The sequence below is a fragment of the Phytophthora parasitica genome (genome assembly GCF_000247585.1).
Source record: "Phytophthora parasitica INRA-310 unplaced genomic scaffold supercont2.55, whole genome shotgun sequence".
Classification (NCBI taxonomy): domain Eukaryota; phylum Oomycota; class Peronosporomycetes; order Peronosporales; family Peronosporaceae; genus Phytophthora; species Phytophthora nicotianae.
This window is the reverse complement of record NW_008649041.1, coordinates 161366-161907: the sequence shown is the minus strand read 5'-3', so window position 1 is coordinate 161907 and position 542 is coordinate 161366.

Here is a 542-nt window from a genome sequence, read left to right as displayed (position 1 = left end):
ATAAGTATTATTTGAATATATCATTCGATAGTTAATATATCACATGTGCCAGCGAATATAATAAAAGTTCTAACCGTGCATTAGCGGAGCAGTCAGCCAAAGATAAAGCGATTGGCGCTAGCATAAATATTTGAAGCCCACACGTTTTCAACCTTCGATGATAGTTAGCGAATAGCTAGGATAACATAGCTGCGGTGTATAGGGTGAAAGCCCTGTCGGGGTGTTGTAAGGGATGCATTAATATATTGTGTCCATTAAAAAAGAGAGAGAGCGCGGCGGGAGGGGGACTTCAAATGTAGCAGTGGCTCACCTTACCACGGTATTGTAGAGGGTATATATTGGGTCTTTTAATCAGAGAGTGAACAGAGAGGCAAAAACACGACCTCAAAGTGCAGCACTGGCACATTCAGTTGTATTACTATGTTTTATTTTATTATTTTACTACTGGTAGAGTACAATAAAATAAATACATTAATATTACTCCGTATCAAGGAAAGGTGCATGAATGATGGATTTGGAGTTGCTAAGACGGAATGACATTT